This window comes from Protopterus annectens, chromosome 5.part0 (genome assembly GCF_019279795.1).
Source record: "Protopterus annectens isolate FY-2018-M chromosome 5.part0, PAN1.0, whole genome shotgun sequence".
NCBI classification, from domain to species: domain Eukaryota; kingdom Metazoa; phylum Chordata; order Ceratodontiformes; family Protopteridae; genus Protopterus; species Protopterus annectens.
Window position 1 is genome coordinate 1,017,670,996 of NC_056735.1, and position 24,811 is coordinate 1,017,695,806.

Sequence of the window (24,811 nt, forward strand, 5' to 3'; positions counted from 1 at the left end):
ATAAAATAATGCATATGGGGGAGATAAGTACTAGTGTCACAAAATGAATCATCTTCATTAAGACCTGTGTATAGGAGACGCATTCCTCAGGATTCAGTAAGGTTCAGTGCAGGAATAGCTAATTCCTGCATGGAAATGACCATTTAAGAGCAGTATGGCAGTGCGCCATGCATAATAATGAAGGCGCGCTGTCTCTGCTCCTAAATGGACATGGAACGTGGACGAGTACAGGGGGTGTATCTGAGAGCAGAGCTCTCACAATACACATGCCCCTGCACTCAGGAAGTACCATTGGCAATTACAATGAGCAAGAATGCTCATAGGAGGCTGCATACCTCCCAACTGTACAAATCATTGCAAAATGGCATACATTTCAGTTTCAGACTTCAAATCCATCATAAAATGTATATTAAAACAAACCTATTACACTATCAACTTTCCCAAGTTTATAAGAGCAATAAATAAAATATGTCCGTAGTTGGACCTCATGTTGTCAAGCTTTGTCCAGATAATTGGCATGAAGAGGTTGAGAGGTATGGGGGGTGTCTAGGATGTCTGCCAACTGTGCAGATGCATGCTGGAATCCACAGCAATAAGTGAAACCTGTCCCTTCGTAGAGAAAATAGCAGTAGAGAACATTTTTTATCAAACGGATTAAATTTAACTGCAGGTGCGCTGGTTTGCCCATTGTGTAGCTACTCATAATGTAGCTTAAATAGCACAAGAAGATAAATAGCAAGCTACATTCAATTGAAACAGTACTGCAATAGTGTAGTGGTCAAAGTGTTCACTTTGCGAGCAGTCATTCCCAGTTTGATTCTCACTGTAGTAAATTCCATTTTCCATGTAAAATCACTTTATGAACATTTTTTTTGCTGTATAACCTACTAAATAACATATGTTTGTGAACAGGAGTACTGCATTTAGTGCAGATGTGAGGTGTCATTGTAATAATGTGGTAAAATCCACAGATAATCACAAATGCCCCATACAGTATATGTACACATGAATCAGGGATACTAAATGAAGGTATAATGTGTAATAAATGATAAATCCATAGAGTGTCCAAATCTAATACTTTCCCAAGACCCATGTTTAATTTCTTTCTAAATTAGTGTGGGGGTAAGCAGAAGTAAACACTGTTAAGCAGTAGTAAGCGGGTTTATATCTGTTTGCGCAGGGATAAGCAATGCGCACACAGGTTAAGCAATTTTTAAGCTAACTTTCTGTAAGCATATTTAACCGGAAGTTAGCATTGCTTACCATCACGTAAACCTGTGCAAACCGGATTACACTTGCTTAAAAGTGCTTTAATCACTCTGTATCCAACAGCCCCTGTTTTTCCCAGCGACAAAATAAACAGGCCTTGAACTCAGTATCCTGTACACTATAGTCACAGCAGTTAACCAGTACTCCACCGCAGCTGTACATAAAATGGAGGTATACCCAAACAGATCCTCGCCATAGCAAAATCACAATTTACATGTGAAAGGAATCTATAAACAGTTTTATGTTGTATAACCTACTGCATAACATATATATGTGAACTGGAGTACTGCATTAAATCCTGATGTGAGGTGTCATTGTAATAAAGTGGTGAAATTCCACAATAAGCAGAAGGACCCCATACAGTGTACGTACACATGAATCGTGGATATTAAAGAAATATATAACATGTAATGAATAATAAATCAATGCCAAACAGCAAATAGTGTGCAAATTTAACAATAAGCAATGCTAGGCATTGCACACCCCTGCTTACTAGGTGTAAGCAATGTGTAGCCCAGCAAAATCAATTTGCCCATTGGTATACCCCTTTAAGCAATGCCAACCTTAGGTAAGCAGGTTTGCTCATAGCTTAGCATTTTCAAAACTGTACAATCACAGCAAAGTATGGGAAATCAGCCCTATTTAAACCCCATAGGTGGGAATACGTCTTATAACTGGTTGCAACTTCCTCCTGTAGGCACTATGGCCAGAGTTGGAGAAGGATCACACTTCCGAGCACAGAACTGGGGCATCCAGGAGTCCAAAGTCGTGACAGGACTCCTTGTAAAAGACCATGACCAGAGATTGCTGCAGGGCCAGTACCAGGGTTCCTTAAAGTGGAAGTCTGGGACCGTCTTACCTGTGACCTCACCAGTGCCACTGGCATCTCTTGAACTGGTGAGCAGGTCAGGCATCACTATGCTGACCTGAAATGGAGGAAGAAGGAGCTCTTGGATCAGTGGATCCAAGAAGCTAGGCAGCAGGGTGATGTCCCAGCAGTGTGTAAGTACTCATTCTGCTACCTGTTTAATAATTGCCAGCTCATGTATATTATGGACAGGTATGGCTAAAGATTCCTCTTATGTCTTTGACAGCGGCAGCAGAGTGGGCTGTGAATCAGAAAGCCCATGCCTGTAGGCTGCAGAGGCTGCATCGTGAGGCAGGTTAGTAATAATCTTGCATGTACTGTCATAAGAAATAAATCTAAAAGTAGTAGAAAGTTAATTGTCAGTATAAAACCTGTATTGTGTATGGGATGTACTGAAGAAACAGACAATATGGCAGGAAGAGTTTCATATAGCTTGTATGTAAATAAAACGGTAACAGCCTGGCAATAAAGGTCTAAATCCTGGACTGCTTGTGTTTACTCTGGTATCATATGGTAAAGTAGTGTTGCAATCTCTTAATAGTATTGTTGTATTAAGCACTGTTACCCACACTGTGCTACATAAATAAAATGTGTAGGAATGTCTGTATACGACTGTTGTAATCACAAGGTCATATTGTACAACTGAGGGAGACTTAGACAGAGAACAGTGAAAAGATAGACAACATAATCTAAATAACTGAGACATGAAGTGTTGTATTTTTAGCACACATAACCATGGATCGAATCCTGGGAGTGGTAGTAAGCTGTATGCAGAATCATACCCCTTAACTATACAGATATTTTGTCAGAAAGTTCAGATAATTGGGTTGTTTCCTGCTTGTCACCTTGTCCCCCTGGAAAATCAGTGGGATGATCCCAGAAGTTTAGGCAGCAAATAATGACATACCACTGATTGTCAGACATCATAACTGTCAGAAATATATCTATAAGAACAAACCTGTTACTCTAACAACTCACCAATATGTTATGAAAGTAATATGCAAAGTATGTCCCATCTTCACTCCCATGTTGGAAAGCTATGATTGGAGTGTGTGCAGTAGCAGAGTGAGATGTATGTGCATAATAATAATGTGGAATCTGGTAATATGTGTGGCAAAATTCAGGTAGTGTATTCCCTCCACACAGTGTGTCAGATATGAAAATTGTGCCTAAAAATAAAAGATTGAAATCCTGGACTGGTACTGTTTAGTCTGGTATTGTATGGCAGTGTTAGTGTTACAGTTTCTCTGAATAATAAGGTATTACTCATCGCTGTCATCCACACTGTGCTACATAACAAAACTGTCTAGGAAACCCTATATAAGAGTGTCGTAATTACAAGGTCAGATTGTAAAACCACTGGAGACTTATAGACAGAAATCAGAGAAGAGATACCCAGCAATATCTATATAGCACACTCAACTGTGATGTACACTCTTTTATTTTTAGCAGACACAGCCATGGTTCAAATTCTGGGAGTGGTAGTAAGCTGTATGCAGAATCATACCCTTCAACTGTACAGGTTTCTCCAGAATGTCCAGATAATTGGCCCATATCTGCTGCCTGTTACTCTGTTCCACTGGCAAATCTGTATGATAATCTCTGACATTCAGGCAGCATTTAATGACATATAACTGACTGTCAGACCTGTAAATATTCAGAAAATGTATATGAAAACAAACCTGTCATTGTAGCAACTCACCAAACATTTATGAGGGCAATAGTCAAAATATGTTTCAGTTTCACCTGCATGTTGTCAGGACTTGCCCAGAGTGTGTGCAATAAGAGATTGAGAGGTATGTGCATAACATCAACCTGGAATCTGGGAATATGCATAGAAACAGTTAGGTAGCGTTAACAAATAATACCTCCACAGGTATACAAGGTAAGAGGTGTATACTGCAGGTAAAACGCAGTTCACGTATATAGTTGTCTACAAACATACCACTGTCCAAACTAAGGCCATAGGGTAGTGTAATAATACCTGTAAGGTACAGATTACAGCACTGACTAAGAAAGCATTGAGAACTACAGGGATATACAAGTTTTCAATTGACAACTTTCTCTCCCACAACCATATCTGCAACAATAATCTAAACACACAACTCAATGGGTATGTGTGCAATTAAATCTACTGTTGGGACATATGTCCTAATGTTTGATAAATATTGAAATTTTTTTCTATGCATGTGCCATGTTGAAATACAACTACATTGGTGGCATGCTGCCATCAATGTACCTGCACACTGTTGTAATGGCCACTATGGTTCCAAAGATGCATGTGTTCTGTTTGCTATGCAACTCTTCCATATCTGGTGTTTTGGGTTAATGGGAATACCTATGCATGCTGTTATACCTAATCCTAGAATGTGTTGACTATTACTAACCCAGATATGTTTTAAAACTGAAACACCATAGCACATTTGGGAAGGCCAGTCCCAGCAGACCCACCTCTTCCACCTCATCTGGCCGTGGCACCAGGCACCAGCATGTCTGGGGCCCACCCTGGGACCTCCTCTTCTGCTTGTCCTGCACCACCTTCTGGTGGAACCACCTCAGGGGATGATGGGGCTCACCCCCCCGGGAGCAGGCGCAGACAGGAAACTGTCACTCATCATCAGGTCTGGGGTCTGGTGCATAGCAAGCTCCTCAGGGAGTTCAGAAATCTGCTACACTAGCTTGAGGGCCGTGTGGTGCAACTAGAGCATCAGCCTGCTCCTCCTACCCAGCCCCCAGCACAGCCACCTTTGGGGCCATGAAGGTGAAGTGGTGACTGCCCATGGGTGGGGACCTCAGTACCACTGCTTCCATTTGGGGACTCATGGGCTTCTGACTTACAAACACCCCTCCCCATCCAAGGAGTTTACCCCCACATGTGTCATATACCACCCCTGTATGCTGTCTTGTCTGTCTTGTCTGTCATCCTACCCAACATACCTCCCCAAATATACCTACTGTCCCTCTCCAACATCCCACTCTCGCCTTAAAAAAAAAAAAGCGGGCAATCTGTTCCCAAAAAATAAAAAACTTTCCTCATACATGGCTGTCCATTTTGCACATGTGTTCACTAGTCACATGTAATCTGGTCTAATTGGCTTCACAATATATTACTGTTGTCCTCACCACTCTCACAAGGGTATGAGTGTCCAAATCCACATTCAAAACAGTGTATATGCACAACTGTTGCTGTAGAAGAAATTGGCAGCTATAGACCTTCCTTACACCCGTCCTGCACATCGCTAGCTATTTTCCCTACTGCCTTTCCCTCATTGTGCCCCCTTTTCACAACTTTCCTATCAACACTTTTTCTTTTCTTTTAAAGAAATCAGCGCAGGGGTAAGTGGGAGTAAGCACTTTTAACCAGCAGTAAGCGGGTTTAAGCTTGTTTGCATGGGGGTAAGCAATACCTACACAGGTTAAGCAATTTAAAAGCTGAGTATAAGAAACTGTAACTGGAAGTTAGCATTGCTTACCATGGCACAAACCCACACAAACCCGCTTACAACTGCTTAAGAGTGTCTTCATCACTCTGTATCCAGTGGCCCTTGTTCTGCCCAGCAACAAAATAAACAGCCTTTGCAAATCTCAAACACAGGACCCTGCACACCATAGCCAAAGTGATTTACCACTAAGCCATGTCTGATATATGCAACCCTGATGTTTTCACAAACATAAAAACAAAAAATAAGTGATGCTCCACACCGTAAAACATGACTAAACAATTTATTTAAGACTATGATAGCGACAAAACAACAAACAGAAATACAGAGGACAAGCGCTTGTCCTCTGTATTTCTGTTTGTTGTTTTGTCGCTATCATAGTCTTAAATAAATTGTTTAGTCAAGTTTTACGGTGTGGAGCATCGCTTATCTTTTGTTTTTAGTTGTATTTTGCTGAGTGAGCTAAATTTTTTTTTTCACTAACATATCATGCAGCACAGTCATTCAACAGTACAGGAAATTTATTTATTTATATAAGATGCATGTGTGTGTATATATACATATATATATATATACATATATATATATATATATATATATATATATATATATATATATATATATATATATATATATATATATATATATATATATATATATATATATATATAAAACAGTCCAAGCAGCGTAACAAGGCAACAATACCACAAAGAAAAATCCAAAAACGCTGCAGGTACAGAGTCACCAGGAGTCGTTCATGTGAAAGACTTTATTTAATACGATCTAAGCAGTAAAACACCTCTGGTTAAGCGCTTTCATCCATATAACACTGGACTTCATCAGAACAACAATATAATTTATTTAATTCCTTAAATGCTACTTTTGGTGCCAATTTTACACGAATAATATAACCATTTCATTTAAAGCTATACTCAATTCATTAAAACGAATGTACAACAAAATGAATTCTGTCTTCCCTAAGTTCATAAATACCATCAATGTAATCAGTGTGTATAAAAACGTGTTTTAAAATGTTAATAAGTTATATAAAAGATAAATATATGTACTGAACAATATCTCAAAAATTTTTAAAACATGCAGCTCAATAATTTCTTAAGCTCACTGTTCCCTTTGAACAATTATCACTATCATAAATTGTATTTGTTACCAAAACACTAAGCCCTAAGTTGTAAAGTGGGCTTAATGGTAATGTAATCATTTAAACTGGGCTCATTTGATGTGTCCGTTAATAGCTGCCATTTCATTTCTCTCTGCCCAAGAATTGCCTTAAAATTCCCTCCTCTGGTTCCTGTAGTAACTTGTTCTACTATGGCAAATTTAAATGTATGCACATCACCGTATCTGTCTCTTTGTCTGTATAAGGCGTTACTTTTATCTTTATGCCTTATACAGTAAAGATGGTCATAAATTATTTTTTTAAACATTCTCTCTGTTTTCCCTATGTAGAAGCATGAACATACCATACACTTAGCTAAATAAATTGTATTTTTAGAGTTGCAGTTCCCATATTGAAATGTAATCTTAGATTTATTAACATTATCTAATGTAACTCCTTTTACCTCCCAAATAGAATTACATTCCCTGCAACTTCCACACTTTTTAGTGTAATTATTCCACTTTTTTGTGCCCTACATATATTACCTCTTTCAAACAGAGACTTCAAATTACACCCCATCTTATAAACGAATATGGGATGGTCTCCTACAATGCCACTGACACCTTTATCAACCTTAAAAACATTCCAATTTTTATTAAGAATTGTTTTAATATTTCTAGCTTGGGAATTATACTCCAATATACAAGCCCTTTTAAAATTTACCTCACTATTGGAGTAACCATCATTGTTATTCTTAAAATCGGTTCCCAAAACAGGTGGATATTTCTGTCCCCATTCACTTATTACATATTCGTTAATCTCCTTCAACATGTCTTTAGGATAACCCCTGGAACTAAAAAGGGATGTAATGAAATCTATCTCCTCTAACATTTTATGATAAGTAGATGTCATCCATACCGCTGTTATACACTGTCCTTTAAATATATTTCTCAACATTTTCCTGGGTGATTACTAGTAAATTCCAAATAACTGTTGGAAAAGGTGTTCTTCCTATAGATACGTGAAGAAAAACTGTTCAGGCTACTAGAAATGTAGGTATCTAAATATGCTATACCTTCAATATTCCAAGAATGGGTGAATTTCAAAAAACTGTTGGTATTGTTAAAATAAGCCACAAACTCATCAATTTTATCACTTGGGACATCCCACAAAATAAAAATATCATCCAAAAATGTATTATAATGCTTAATGTATTGGAAATATTTACACTGAAAGAGGAATGAAGATTCCCAATCTAACATAACCAGTTTAGAGTAAATGGGGGCACAAGGTGCCCCCATAGCCACCCCATGGTTTGTCGATTATGTACTCCTTCAAAAAAAATGTAATTGTCATCAGGTACTATAGACATTAATTCTAAGGTCAAACTAGTCTGATCCCATTTCATATATGAATACTGCCTAATTCTATTACAAAATGCTTCCATTCCAAGTGTTTTTGGGATACTTGAGAACAAATCAGTTACATCAATAGTGATGTATATTAGTCCATCTTTCCATAAATCAGGAGTCAATTTGCTTAATAAGACCCAAGAGTCTTTTATTAAATGTGGGAATTTTGTATATATGTGTATATATATATAAATATATATATGTTTTAACCACAGGTCAATGGTTTTACCCAAAGGAAAAGTCTTAGAGCGACTAAAAATATATACTATCTTGTTTGCTCGTTTCCCACCTTTTATAGCCAGTCCATATCCCAGGCCTTGCTTGTCTCAGGACTTTATTTTCTGTGCTCAGAGCTATCCAGACCTTACTGTGGCAGGGGGAAGTCCTACTGCCTACCAGTGGGACTGGTGAGCATTGTACTGCCTATCTAACGCTAGAGGAGTGGTTTCCAGCTCTGAAATTATAATTTTATTAGCCTTTTTGGGCTGATTTCTATCCCTTTCAACTTTCTGGCTTAAAAACGCGTGTGTTTGCACATTTTTCACATCATGCAGCACTACGAGGCTACAGTTAAATTATTCCAGGTGCCAGAAAATCTGCTCTTCAAATTTTCCCTTAAAACTAGCTGGTTTCTCAGTAGTAGCACTAAAATCTGAACCCCTGTGACTAGCACTTGCCCTAGAACCTGTTGTAAAGCACTAGGAAGCCTGAACCTGATACAAGCACTCAGCTCTCCTTGTCAATAAGGAGAAATTAATCATAGGCACTAAACAGCCTACAATTGCAAAGTACCTTGCAAACGTAAGGGAAAACAGCTCTTAAACCTTACAAAAAAGCACCTAAACAGGCATGTCCAAGGATCAGCTTCCGGTGGTTTCTCCTGTCCATCTGGTGAATCTGGGCATACTGGGGCAATGCAGCAACTGCCTCATGTACACAGACAATCCTCTCCTCCTACCACCCAACACTACAACCTGCGAGAGATGCACTTACATAGCCAAACTGGAAGCCAAGCTCTCTCCGGTCAAGACTGTGCTAGACAGTCAAGAGTAGAAGGCTAACACCTGCATTACACCTCTAGCAACTCATAGCCCTTCAAAACCCACACCATCAACTCCCACACATAGCAACACTAAACCCACATATGCGGAGGCCCTTAACATTAACCTGCCCAAGCAACAAGGACCTCCGAAGCCGAAATGCAAACAAACACCAGTCACAACCAAAGTGACACATAGCTCACAACACCAGCATGCCAACCAACAACAGCCCCTAAGACAAGACAATGTACCCAACACTTTAGTCATAGGTGATTCTATAGTCAGGCACACTGATGTCCCACTCACCAGGCTGAACAAGGAGAAAATTACAGTCAGCTTCCTGTCAGGTGCCAGGATCCGCCACATAACGCATGCACTCAAGTCACTCCGCAACAAGTACAAATATGACTCTGTCATTGTCCATGCTGGAGTAAATGACTTGAGACGTACCTCCCTGGACTACATGAAAAGAGACATGGAAGAGCTCTTGGATCATGTGACCCAGACAGGTAGGACCCTAGCCCTGAGTAGCATCCTACCTTCGCCCAGAATGATACCACAGTATAAGGATAAAATGATTGATTGACTTCAACAATTGACTAAGCTTCTCGTGTCATTCAAAGGGGATCCAGTATTTGTCTGCCTGGGAAGACATGATCGACAAACCACGATGCTTTGCCAGAGCTGGTCTGCACCTGTCATCCCTGGGATTCAGGTTACTGGCTAAAGCTCTTGCCACCCCTATAGTGCCTTTTTTAGGCAAGGTTCAAAGGATAAAACCACCACCGTAACAGATACAAGCATGCAAAATCTGAAGGTAATGCTACTCAATGCTAGAAGTCTAAACCTCAAAATGCACTCTCTCGAGGCACTCCTAAAAATGGAAAACATTGATATCTGTGCAGTGACTGAGACCTGGTTCAAGACTACAGAGAGCACCCCTGCAATACCAGGCTACAATTCTTACCACACTTTTCGGCCACAAAACCAAGACCGAAACACTAAAGGTGGAGGAGTGTCCATATTCACCAAAGATATTCACACCTCCAGGCTAGTTGCCCAACACAATGCATCTGAAATTATCCAGGTGCAACTAACACTAGGTAAGACTGCAATCCAAACTGTAGCTTGCTACAGATCCCCCACCATACCCCAAGATTCTCACTACACCTTCCTAAACATACTGGAAAATATTAAGATACAACCAAACACCTTAATACTAGGTGATTTCAACTACCCTGCCATTAATTGGGAAAATTACTCGGGTACCAACTCCTTTTCCCAACGGTTCTTGGAATTCATAAATTCCAACGCCCTGGATCAACTAATCTATTGTCCCACTAGGGGCTCCAATATCCTAGACCTGGTAATTACCAACATGGGAGATAGATGCTCCACACCAGTGGTCACCCCCTCATTGGTCAGGTCTGACCATAAGCAAATCACCCTTGACATCCACATCCCACCCCCACCCCCCAGTAAGGAAACCTCCTTAAAAAACTTCTCCAAAGCCAACTTCATGCTACTAAAGTCAGAAGTGACAAACTTCACATCACCCACGCAGACAGGATCTGGAAGTTCAACTGCAGAATCCTACACTAAGGCACGGTATGAGCACATCCACGTGTGCATGAATCGCGCCATCCCAAACAGAACCAAGATGCTCTTCTCTAAAAAAAAGGAAGCCAATCTCGTGGTCCCCTGCTATAAACAAACTATACAACAGAAGGAAGAAACTGTTGCAGAAAAGAGGAAAATCCCAGGATGCAAAAAACTCCCTCACCAGCCTCAGTAAGAAGCTGAGATCCCTCATAAAATCCTCAAAAGCTAGTTACGAAAATAAAATTGCCAAAGATTCCAAAGACAACCACAAGGCATTCTATAGTTATGTCAAAAATCTAAATGGCAATGCTCAGATCTGCTCTGAACTACAACAGAATGGCATTAAATATACTGATCCCAAGGATATTGCCAATATCCTGGCAGATCAATTTAGTGCCAACTTCATTCCCCTCTCACCCCCTAAAGGGCCCATCTCAATACCAAAAGATTGCCAAATTCTGATAATCACAGCCACACAGGTAGAAACAGCACTCTCCAAAGCTAAGAATACAGCATCCATGGGACCAGATGACATCCCAAGCTGTGTATTAGATGAACTACAAAATGAACTGGCACCCCACCTAAGTGACATGTTTAATCATAGCCTCACCTCAGGCTTTGTGCCCACTGAGTGGCGCACAGCTACAGTTATCCCGCTCCACAAGGGAGGATCCACCTTGGATCCCGGGAACTACTGTCCCATCAGTCTGACAAGCCTGATCTGCAAGGGCATGGAACGCATTATCATGAAACTTATAAACAAAGACATTGGCAACCTCCAGACACTGGACCCCACCTAGTTTGGGTTTGTGAAGGGCCGATCTTGTCTCCTGAATCTGATTGCCTTCTTCAAATCGGACTCCAGAGCTGTGGATGAGGGTAAGGAGGTCCACACAGCCTATCTGGACCTCGCCAAGGCCTTCAACACCATCCCCCACTCTGGAATCATAGATAAACTTACTAAGCTGGACATAAATCCCTACATCACTCGATGGGTTGCCAACTGGCTTACTGACAGAACCCAGACTGTAAAAGTAGCCAACTCCAAATCCAGCTCCAGACAAGTGACAAGTGGAGTACCTCAGGGTTCAGTCCTGGGACCACTCTTGTTTGGCATCTACTTCTCTGAAGTACAGGCCAACATTAAGGGACTCTAGATAACAAAGTTTGCAGATGACTGCAAACTGGAAGCCATTATTGAATCCACAAATGATGTGGATATTCTACAAAAGGGCCTTACAGAAACAGATGCCTGGTGCCAGAGCCATGGGCTCAAGCTTAATGCCAAGAAATGTATAGTCATCCCCTTTGGAAAAAAACATGTACCCATGAACTACCATATAGGTGGCAGGACACTAAACATCGAAAGTGTGCTGAGAGACTTAGGGACACAAGTGGACAGTGGTCTCACTTTCGATAACCACATCACCGCAACAGTCAGGAAATCCTTCTACGTGGCACACCTCATCACTAAGGGCTTTTCATCCAGAAAAAAGGAGGTCATTGTCCCACTGTATTCATCCCTCATTAGACCCATTATAGAGTATAATGCCCCATTTGGTATGTACCTCACAAGACATCTGCAACAGCTGGAAAGGCCACTGAAATACCTCACTAAAAGAATCACAGACCTAAAGCAGATGCCATATGTTGACCATCTAAAAAAACTCCAGCTATACTCTGTGGCATATCGTCTACTCAGAGGCGATCTCTGCTTAACATACAAGGCCATGTCAAACCCTGAGCTGTTGGACATGCTCCACTTAAATAAATCCCAATCCCTCAGAGCTACACGCTCCAGGGATCTAAACCTTATCATCACATTGAACAAAACATGCTGGAGGGATAGGTTCCTGACCCAGAGATTCCCCATACCCTGGAATAGACTGCCCATACATGTCAAGCAGAGCACCTCATTGGCCCTCTTCAAAAGGAACCTTGATGATTGGATGGGACATAGGAAATTCACCCCGGGGATCATGTCATTCACCTTGCTAGACAGGGGCCAAGAGAAGTAAATATTGTGTGAAAAAAATTCCAGGGAATTGTTATGGCTAGGCTTGCATAGGCCTTAGGGCCGATAGCCTAGTACCAACCTATGAACCTATGAACCTATCAACTACCCGAAACAATTGGACGGAATGGTCATAGTTTTTTTGTCTTTGTTTATATGTATAAATATATACATTGCATAAAGTTATTTTCATTTGCATCAGTTGTTTCTTTATTCTGGTTTAGATACTAAACTGTAATAATTTATTTGCTTTTCATCTTTCTGTTTTCTTGGTGTATTCCCAGGTGAGGCTGGCTCCAGTACTGTGGAGCTCCAACTGCCTGATGTTGGAGGATCGATAGCCTTTGGCAAGGATGACAGTGATAAACAGGCAAAGTCTGACGCTGCAATACCTGACATGGAGGGTGTGGCTTCCACATCCCCTCCGCACAGTCTGGAGACAATCAGTATACCTACACAGGTTGATTTGTGATCCAGTAAGCTGCATGTTACCTGTGTAGGAGGTGTGCTGGTGTCAGAAATTTACACAGAAAGTAACCGTGTACAGAAATTAAACAATTAAACAGGGGTTGTAAAAGCCCAAAAAGAAGGTTGAATATTGCAATGTAGAGATGGAAATGGCCAAAACTACGTCCGATGAGTCAAAAAAGCAATGCAAATCATTGTAAAATATTATTTTTTTAATACAAATATTATGTTTGCATGGTGTGCAGCCACTCCCCAGTCATTAGCAGTGAAAGAAATTAAAAAAAAAAAAAAACTACAAGGAAATAGCCTGGGAAAGCCATTCAAATATAAATGACTGATAAGGCCTGTTCCACTGACACTGGGCCTTCAAAACCTGCATTGATAGACCTGGCAGGTGGAATGCATCATAATCAGCCAATCACACAGGCTTGCATCTGCAGCACACCACTATAAATTATGCATACACTCTTCAATCTGCTTTTTCCCACATACTCTGCATCATTGGAGAACACACTTGGGAATTTTAAATGACAAAATGATAGGGGCTGCTGCTGCTCTGCTACATCTGTATGTGCTAGCAGCTATGGACACTACTGCTGCTGATGCTGTCAATAGGCCTAGACTGAGAAGGAAAAGTGTGTTCAGGCCCAGGGTAACCTCCCAGGGGCTACATGACCGGGAGATAGTAGAGCACTGCAGGGTGGACAGAGACATACTACAAGAACTCACTGAGTTTTGCCACCCTCAACTCAGACCTTGAGCCAACAGAGGGAACCCATTCCAGTGGAAACAAAGATATGTGTAGCCCTTAGAATACTAGCTACAGGTATTTTTCAAAGACCTACTGGGGACATGATGGGGGTCTCACAGGCATCTGCATCCAGGGCATTCCACCAGTTCCTGGCTGCCATGCAAACACATGCCAGTGATGCCAGTGAGCACATATATTTACCCTGCACCCCCAAGAAGAGGGCCAGCAATATGCATCTCTTGCCCCATGTAGCACACTACCCTAAGGTATTGGGTGCCATAAAATGCACTCATGTGCACATCAAAGCATCACTTGGTGAGGAAGGTAGAGTGTATATCAACCACAAGGGGTGTCACTCCATCAACTGCCAGGTCATGTGCAATGTCCAGAGCATTATCATGAATGTGTGTCCTGCCATCCCTGGCAGTTATCATGACTCCCACATCTGGCAAACATCACAGCTGTGCCAGACGTTTGCTAGGGAGGACATCCCACATGGCCATTTACTGGGGGATGCTGGCTACGTACTGAAACCATGGATGATGGCACCCATCAGAAATGCACACACACACCTACCAAGCAATGCCATAATGAGGCACACACACAAACTAGCAACATCATAGAGCATGTGTTTGGGCTGCTTAAGTCACGGTTCTATATATCTGGTGAAGCCCTGCTGTATTCTCCAATTACATGTGCACACATGTTCACAGTATGCACCATGCTGCACAATATGATCCTGTGGAAACAGCTGTGACAGGAACATCACAGGGAAGGGACACACAGCTCCCCACTAGTGCCAAGGTCCCCACAGTCTCAGGGGGACTCAGAGTAGGAACCCCCTGAACCTGTTCCTGCAGGCAGACATAGGCGTGCCCAGTATGCCCTGGCCTTGGCAAAGAGGCAACTCATAGCACATGCACTCACATCCTAGGGACCTAGGGATTGACACCTTACTCTAACTCACATACATAGTAAAAAGGATGCCAACCACACCGCACAACCTGTACCTTACCATGTATTGGCTGTGTACGGCGTGCATCCGAGAGAGTCAGCCCTGAAGCACTGTGATCTCAACTGCTGCAAGCACAAGGTAAGCCACTCTTCTTTACAACAGATGTATGGGTTACTAGGCTATGGTAGCATATGCATGGACTTGCTGCATGTGTGCTAGGGAATAGAGTGGGCTACTGGGAAACCTGCAGAAAACTGACAGCTAATGTGGGACAACAGTAGCTCTCTGCCCAATACTGGCCACCTCATAATATGCAGTAGGACCCATGGCAGCAAAACCCACTGCACTAATGCATGACTGTCAATGCTAGAGTCCCCTACCCCTAACACACCTGTGCTCCCATACAACTGCAGTAACAATATGTTTGCAAGGTAATAACAGCAGACCACACAATCCTAGGGCTGTCCCAGTTAACCTGGTGACATGTTCCATTTCAACAGGGTCAATGTGCTATGTATGTCTTTTGAATTCTCAAGAATTAAACTGCACTGTATGGTGGCTATTGTGGCTTAGCGTGGTAAGTACATTACCATGGTTGATGGTGTTCATGGTTCAAGACTGTCTGCGCTATTTTCCATGTGAGCTACACTTACGATAGGAGTTCTACAGTCTGTCCATATGTCACTATTTGTTACTGAAAGAAAGCTGGACAAAGCCAGAGATAACGGAGAGACAGGGGGCCACAGATATGGACAGCACACAGCTCTGAGTAACCTATATGGTAGCTAGTAGAACAGCAGGTTCTAACAAGACAGAGTAGCAGCAGGGTGTCAAGGCCATCATGTAACTGTGTCAGTACCTACAAGTCAGTGGTCACCAGCATACCTCTTAAATGCACAGAGTTTTGCAGAATGTCGACAGTTTTGCCTCATATGTCTCGTCCGTTTTTCATAACATTGCAGTTTTCTGGCAAACTAGTGGCAAATCAGTAAAGGCTGACATTAGAAAAGAATGACAGACATTTAAGATGCAGACTTCATACCCTTCAGAAAATTCATACTAATACAAAACCTGTTATTCTACCAACTGTCTAAGTTTGTAAGAGCAATATTAAAACATTATCCCTATTATTAGGCCTGTGTCCTACTTTTATATAAGGCTTTGTCCATATTTCTTGCTTTAACAGGTTGAGAGGTATGGGCACCATGTAGCATTATAATACCAATACAACACAAACTGTCTGAGGACCAGAGCAGACATATGGGGCAAAATGCTGGACATCCTGCAAAACAGGAACAGTCAGAGGTGTGAAATCTGTAACCCTGTGTGTGGTGTTACATCTTATACCCCTGTCACAGCATACCTACAAAGACATAGAGCTGCAGCTGTGGACAAAGCCAGGAACAGGATCAGGACAAAGGCCCACAGATAAGGAGAAGGATGAACTACTGGCCAGACAAATGTAGAAAGTGTAGAGTAGAACAGGTTGTGCAGAAGCATGGATTCCCTGCTGTTTATGGAGTCAATAACTCAAATGTCTGTCAGCAGTTCCTCACATCAATCTATAATGATCTGAGACTGATGTACCAGGAATTCACATTGCTATGTAAAACGTGCCAGACATATGATGAAAAACCCTATTTATAGGTTCATAGGTTCATAGGTTGGTACTAGGCTATCAGCCCTAGGGCCTATACAAGCCTAGCCATAACAATTCCCTGGCTATTTCTTCCCACATTATTTACTTTCCTGGACCCCTGTCTAGCAGGGCGACTGACATGATCCCTGGGGTGAATTTCCTTTCTCCCATCCAATTGTCAAGGTTCCTCTTGAAGAGGTCCAAAGAGGCACTCTGCTTGACATGTATGGGCAATCTATTCCAGAGTCTGGGGAGTCTCTGGGTCAGGAACCTATCCCTCCAGCATGTTTTGTTTATTGTATTGTATATTTAGTCTAATACAATCTGCAAACGTCCTAGGTATGAGTCAGATATTACGGCCAGCACATAGCTGGGGAATACAATGGGCATGCTACCAGGGAGGTTCTGGACTGTGTAATCAGGAGCAGTAGCCAACTGGCTGTAGCACACAAAATCCCAGACTGGAGTACAGGTAGGTCTGGACTGAAGTCCCCTTGTAAGTACTGATGGTCACACTGGGCATGTTCCTACACTTAGCTAATTTTAGCCCATGTCTAAAGCCTCATCTGCCTATAGAACTGAGATGTCAATATATCTCTACATACAGACAGCTATGTATACCTAACTGTCTCCCCTATCCTCATCAGACATGATTACCCTTATCTATCAGTATGTGGCACATATAGGATATATGTATATCTATAGAGTTTTATATAGATGCATATATATATATATATATATATATATATATATATATATATATATATATATACAGGTAATATATATACTATAGAGAGAGAGACACACAGACAGAGGGAGACACACACACGCGCATGCACACACACACACACACACACACACACACACACACACACACACACACACATAAAGGTTTAGAGTGATGTAATGCTGCAGCCACTTGCACAGCAATTGTTACAATGGTGTGTGCAACTAGTACAGTGAGATATAGTGCGTATTAGTAGGTAGGTAGGGGTTCTATTCTCACATCAGCACATTGTGTGCGTTTAAATATTCCACATACAGCATCATACACAAGCCCAACAAGCCTATATCTGTGCAATGGTCAATCATTTTATGGCCCTGTGACTAGTGTTTTCCACAACTCTGGCCTCCCTGTCAACCGCTGCTGATGTCATCCATCCCAACAGCAGTGGCAGACCCTCTCCAAACACATAAGCTCTGTGGTGCATGCAATATATACATAGCACTATACTCTATACAACTAGATAGGTAGGAGTTATAATCCCAACAATGACAAAGCTGTGAGTGTGTGTATGCGTAAGTATATCCCCTTGCAGCAGTGTGTCTGTCTTGCCTATATGTGTGCAATGCTAATACATTTTCAGGCCCATGCCTACCTGTTAACCCCGTTGGCTTGCTTTTTCAGGGCCTACTGATGTCATCCACCTTAGAAGCACATTGAGACACTCTCCAAACACATAAACTCAGTGATGCATGTGATAAGTATGTAGCACTATAGTATATACAGCTAGATAAGTAGGGGTTCTAACCCTAACAACAACAACTCTGTGAGTGTGTGCATGTGTGCATAGGTATATCCCCTTGCAGCAGTGTGTATGTCTTGCCTATGTATGTGTAATGTTAATACATTTTAAGGCCCATGCCTAACTGTTAACCCCCAAATTGGCTTACTTAACAGGGCCTGCTGATGACATTCACCTTAGAAGCACAGTTAAACACTCTGCAAACACATAAGCACAGTGGTGCATGCAATATGTATGTAGCATTACAATATATGCATATAGACAGGTAGGGTTTCAAATCCCAAAAGCAGCAACTTTGTGAGTGCGTGTGCATAAGTATATCCTCTTGCAGCAATGTGTCTGTCTTACCTATGTGTGGGCAATGCTAATACATTTTAAGGCCCGTACCTACCTGACAATCCCCACACTGGTGTACTTTACAGGGCCTGCTGATGTCATCCACATTAGAAACACAGTGAGACATTCTCCAACCACACTAGCTCTGTCATAGTACTATAGTATATATAACCTGATAGGTAGGGTTTCCACTCTCAAAACTAGCAACTCTGTGAGTGCGTGTGTAAGCATTTCCCCTTGCAGCAGTGCAGCTGTCTTGTGTGTGTGTGTGTGTGTGTGTGTGTGTGTGTGTGTGTGTGTGTGTGTGTGTGTATGTGTGATGGTTATACAATTTTAAGGGCCTTTTAACCCCCCATTGGCAACCTTTTCAGGGTATACTGATGTCATCCACTTTAGCAAAGTTAGACACTCTTCAAACACACTAGCTCCATGGCGCATACAATAACTACATAGAATTATAGAGTATATAACTAGATAAGCAGGGGATCTACTCTCAAAACTGGTGAATGCGTGTGTAAGCATATTCCCTTGCAGCAGTGTGGCTGTCTTATCTGTGTTTGTGTGTGTGTGTGTGTGTGTGTGTGTGTGTGTGTGTGTGTGTGTGCGTGTGTGTGTGTGTGTGTGTGTGTGTGTGTGTGTGTGTGTGTGTGTGTGTGTGTGTGTGTGTGTATGTGTGTGCGCAATAGTTATACAATTTTATGGGCCTGTGCAAACCTGTTAAGCCCCCCCCCCATTGACAATCTTTACAGCACCTGCAGATGTCATCCACCTGAACAGTAGTAGCAGGCACATCAAAAAACATATAAGCTCAATGGCACATCCACTGCATATGTGGCACTATAGTGTGCACAACTAGACAGGTAGGGATTCTACTCTCAGCAAGGGCAGTTCACGAGTGTGTGTATGTTTATGTGTATCACATTGCAGCACTGTGACTCTGTTATGGTTACCACCTGTCCCACTGTGCAAGTTGCAGTCCATGTTTGGACAGGTGTATCCTGTGAAAACGAAAACAATACAAATGTTCCAAGAGTGTAGGACAACAGACATTTCCTACATTTTTCTAATAGTTGCATAAAACAGTCATTTTACAGCACAAGCACCTAAATGTTATGAAAAATAGCATAATCTAGGCAAATACTACAAAGATAAGCTGTTATATTGTCAAACAAGTGAGGTTGTGCCCTTTGCACGCACCGTGGATATGGTTTCCCCTGCCAACTCCCAGGTTACTACAAAACGTGTCCCACATTGAGCATTTGATAAGGTTTTAACCCTAGTCTATCTTGCCTATGTGTGTGGAATATGTATACATCTAAGGCCTTGTGAGTAGATGCTGCCCCCTAATAATCCACATGTATGTAGGCATGAATGCTACCAGTCGCCACCGACATTTGTAAGTACTGAACAAGTTTGTGGATGACTGTAAGTTGGGTGATGTCTGTCAGTGACTCCCCAAATGATGTTAACATATTGCAAGAGGCTCTTAAGCTAAATACAAAAACCTGTACCATCATACCATTTGGCAAAGGCACAGATCCACTGTTTACCACATCAACAGCAACTCCCTAAACACACAACCTGTGTTGAGATACCTGGGTACTCAGGTTGATAATAATTTCCCATTCAACCATCATGTAGTGGCAGTTATCAGAAAAGCCTTGTACGTAGTTCATCTCATAGATAAAGGGATTACAGCCAGACAAAAGGTGGTCATTACCTCTCTATAGTTCTCACTCTATACAACAATATTTTACTACAGCACCACACTTCATATGTACCTATCTAGACATCTGCACCAATTGGAAAGGCCATGGAAATACCTCACAAAGGAAATCCATGGCCTCCAGCACCTGTCCCATGCTGACAGGCTCAAATCAATATTGCACCTCTCGGTATTGTCAGGTTGCTCAGAGGTGGGTTATGTCACATATACAAGGCAATATTGGGACCTGCCATACTACAGCCGCCCTATATCCGTAAGTCTAACTCCTCACAATTTACCTGCATGACAGGCCTGAATGTGATATGTGACATCAACACAACCTGCTAAAGAAACAGGTTTGTCTCCCAGAGGCTGCCCTGTCTCAGGAATACACTTCCCATACATGTCCAATAGAGTACCACACTGAACCTCTGCAACCACAACTGTGATGAATGGATGGGAAACCACAATTCTGTCCCAGGGGTCCCACCTGTGTTCCACATTGATAGGGGCAACAGGTGCTGACTGATATTTCTTTCTGGAGATAAGCTAATGGCTAGCCTTGTAAAGGCCCCAGGGCCATTATGATCCTATGAATCTATGATCCTTCTGAGCTCCCAGGTGACATGCATCAAGAGTAGCATGCTGTGTCACAGGGTATGCATGCAAGATTATGTTGTCTGCACCCATTGTGCCTGACACACTGTTCTACACATACACACCTATGTAACCATGCACATATACAGCCGTACCTTGGCAAAGTCACATTTCTGCATTGCCACTATGCACCCCGGGCCACTTTATTGGCTCCAGCTCTCCACAACATACACACACAGACCCCTGGAACAGAAATAGAAAAAGATGTGGAAGACAACAGTCAGTCAGTAATACTACCAAAAATGCAGCATCATAGAACAAAGGTACATACTCTTTGATGTGTACTCATGACACATGCCAGCAGACAGCACCTTACAGGGCATAACACTATTGCAGTGCAAACTGTCATTAAATGTACTATAGTCACCATGTGCATCAGACACATATGTGCATGTCCCTCCATCAATTGTATGGATGACAGGGATGTGGCACATGTATCATCACAGCACAGGGTGTGGTGAGGGGTTGCCAAAGGCCTAGGCTGTGCCACACAGTTGACATCATGTGTATGTGTCTGGAGTAGTGCTGTTCAGCTGAGCCATGGAGAAGAGTTGTGTTTGTCTGTTGGTGACCTGCATGTGAGTCTGTGCACATACACAGTCAAGCCATGTGCTAGCTGTACATGAGGGTATGTTGGACAGCTGCAGACCATGCATGCCAGAATATACAGTTCACCATCTCCAGGCATGAACATGAGAACTGGCTCTGCCAGGAGTGGCACTGGCACCAATATGCCCAAGGTCAGATGCGATACTACTTGCTGATGGTGACTAGTTTCTGCTGGGTCTGTCTCTCTCACAGGACTACCCAGGACCATGTGCCCATGACCTGCCACATCATGGGGTGGACAGCACCCTCCCTTCTGCAGTGCTGGTGGTACTGCCACTACAGGAGCGTGACTGTGAATGGCAAGTGGACTCTCAGCTGATGTTGGTGCTGACCTACATCTACGTGTCTGACAACCTACTCCCACCACATGTTCCAGCACAGACATGCATGGTTAAGGACTGACAATGTCTCATCTCACTGTCTGTCCACTACATTGGCAAAATGATGCATGGTGTCACCAGTGTTGTGGATGGAGTCATGGATGCCAGGCAGAGATGCATCCATGATCCTGAGCATCCATCTGGTGTTGCATTCAGAATGTGACTGTGCCTCCATGATGGACCAAAACATGTATTTAGTGACTTGAATGTGACACCTCTGACAGGTGCTGGATGGGTAGCAGGCCTCCTTTGAGCACCCCTGTCAATCTCCCTGTGTGGGACCTCGCCAGCTATCTGGCTATAACTAGTGTCTACAGTCACAGATGCCATAGTCACCACTCTCTCCTGTTCAATGCCACCACCCTCTGACTGTCCAAAATATATGGCCGCAGAGAACTGGAATGTGTGGGCATACTGACTGTGTGTGCGGACATTAGGGGGAGGAAGTGGGATGTCAACCCATGGAACAGATAGAGCCACAACGACCTCACCTGTGCCTCACTATGGCCACCATCATCATCAGAGTCCGATGAGACAGTGACATCAGGTTGTGAGGGGGACAGACTCCAACCCCCACAGTCACCTGTGAGAAAGAAGATAATGACTACATTAATACATGAACTATTATGTCTGCTGATCCACACACACACACACACACACACACACACACACACACACACACACACACACACACACACACACACACACACACACACTTGAGGTGCCACAACTGTTTTATACATACCACACCCACAAGCAGACCACAAGAGACACAGAAAAGACAGGCCCTTAACAACATGCAGTGCAGCTATGTCTGGTAATGTTGCCAGTTCTATACACCTGTGAGATAAGCAACATGTTGGTGTATGTGATGGACCTTTACCTAACACCTAAAAAACAGTGCACCCGTTTCCACCATACTATTGCCTCCTGTATAGTAGACTGCATACAGCTTCACAAACATACGTGCAAATATGTTACAGTCCCTGCAAATATGCTACTGTGATTACTAATGCAATGCTCTGCAGTGAACTCCTCCACAATTGAACATACAAGTATTGTACAAAGGCTAAGCTTAACAATTGTGTCCAGAACAAACTGGCAACCCTTAACATTACTAGGGTATAGATAAGCCATAAAAAAAATGTCATTTACCGCCTACAGGATGTTGGACTCCAGCCACAAGATATGTACCTATGGAACTGTGGGGCAGAGGTATTGCTAGCAAACACAAATGTGGCATTGGTACAGGATAATATGTGAGTATAGCAACATGTACAGTACAAACTCTAATACTGCCGACATTGCTGACATTCTGACTATGTGTGCACATGTGTGTGTTACAACCCCCCCCCCCAAAAATGTAGAGTGACCTGACATCCTTGTGCAGGTATACGGAGGCTGCCACTATGACTGCTACAGTATTGAATAGATGACCACAGGAGGCCTACCTGGATGTTCCTCTGCTCTGGAAGCTGTGCCACCCACCTCTAAAATGTATGGGGTGATGGATGCTTGTGAGTTGTGGCTGAACCCATGTTTGCCAGGAACTCCTCTGTGACTGAGAGTGGTTGTTGTGTTGTAGACCCTCCACCAGTGCCAGCACAGACCCTGGCCATAGCTGCAACCCTTTGCCATGCACCATTTATCATTTTGGTGGCCCCGTGTCAGACCTGCTCATATCTTCTTTCCTGTAGCCCAATGTGATTTACTAATGCAACAAGGTCTGCCCACAGTGTAGCACATTGTTCCAGATTATGGTGACTCCTCGACAGCAAGATGGCAAGATGCAGTCTGCGACTGTCAACTATAATGTCATTCTCGGCTACAGAAAAAGGTGGATTCTTCCATCTGTACATCACTCCTGAAAGACAAGAAGAGGGGAACACATCCCAGGACCACAAACATTGCTCTCCATTATGTTCACACCCTACACATCTACATTTCACAGCACTATCCTCCACTAACTTCCACATCATACCCTGCCATCTCTCGCCACAGTATGCATGTGGCTATCAGCAACATAGTAGCAATACATCATGCATTTCCCTCCTCATCTTGCAGTTTCCTGTTACTTGCTGCATGTTCTCTAAGGTGTTCAACTGCTTCTTTTCTATTGCACTTATTACTGCTTGTTCATAGCCTGCCTACATTGTAAGTGGTAGTGTAAGCCTTCTACTTTTGTTTTAAGACCCCTTCAGTCTCCCTAGCCTTCTTCTCTTAGATTCTGACAAATATGACTGGACAATGTCCTACAGTTTCCACTGCAAGTCTGGTTGATATGGGCATCCTCTCACAGTGTAGCAACTGCCTCATGTACATGGGCAAACACCTACAAACACCACAGAGGAACACAATTTGTGACAGATGCAATGACATTAGGAACCTACAGTCCATGCTCTCTCCCTCTCAAGCCCACATATCTGGCACTGAAAAGGTCATCATCACAATCAGTACACCTCACACACCACCCATACCTACACAACACACACTCACATATGTGTAGTTCCTCAACATAAACATCCCCAAGCAAAGGAGACCTCCAAAGCAAAAACACATGCAAACTCTACAGCCCTGCAGAACACATACCACACATAGCCACACACCTATGTCCCACAGCCACTAAGGTGTCACCATAAATCAAACATATTAGTCATAGGAGACTCCACTGTGGGACACACAGATGTGCATTTCATCAGGCTGTATACGGAGAAGGTCACAGTTACTTGTATGTCAGGTGTCAGAATCTGCCATATCACATATGCACTGCTGTCTCTCAACAACAGGTACTGTTATGAATCTGTCATAGTCCATGTTGGGGTGACTGACCTAAGACATATCTCCCTGGACTATATGAAGTGAGATATGATTGAGGCCACTGATTATGTGTCCCAGGCAGGTATGTCTGTAGCCTTAAGCAGCATTCTGCTGTCACCCAGAATGATGCCGCAATACAATCAGGAAATGATTGACCTTAACAATTGGTTTGGTTTCTGGTGCCATTTCAGGAGGATCCACTACTT